We start from the raw sequence: 421 nt of genomic DNA, 5'->3' as shown, positions 1-421 counted from the left end.
TCTTTTTTAACAAAATGTGCTTTTTTACCTTGGACTGTGTAATATAATTTCAACTTTATCTTTAACAGCATTCAAGGTGTTTTTAACATTTCAAAACACATTCTCGTGTTAGCAGACAGATTACACTTTCACATGTGACCAACAATTCCACAACAAATATAAAATATAATTAAATATTATCAAAATATTCAACTGACGGAGGTGACGAAAAACTGAATTTGTTGTCATTTTAACTATCAAATACATTCAGTCAATTACTGTATTAAAATAAACAGTGAGTATGTTATTGTTTATAAAGCTTTTATTCAAGAGTCACATTTAAGTATTTTGATATATCATTGGAACACAAAATCTTATGGTGGTGACATCTGACGGTGTTGACAAATTTGGCATTTCTTTCACAAAACCAATGGAGTTCATG

This window comes from Sinocyclocheilus anshuiensis, unplaced genomic scaffold, assembly GCF_001515605.1.
Source record: "Sinocyclocheilus anshuiensis isolate Anshui unplaced genomic scaffold, SAMN03320099.WGS_v1.1 scaffold2239, whole genome shotgun sequence".
Classification (NCBI taxonomy): domain Eukaryota; kingdom Metazoa; phylum Chordata; class Actinopteri; order Cypriniformes; family Cyprinidae; genus Sinocyclocheilus; species Sinocyclocheilus anshuiensis.
Note: the sequence above shows the minus strand (reverse complement) of the source record.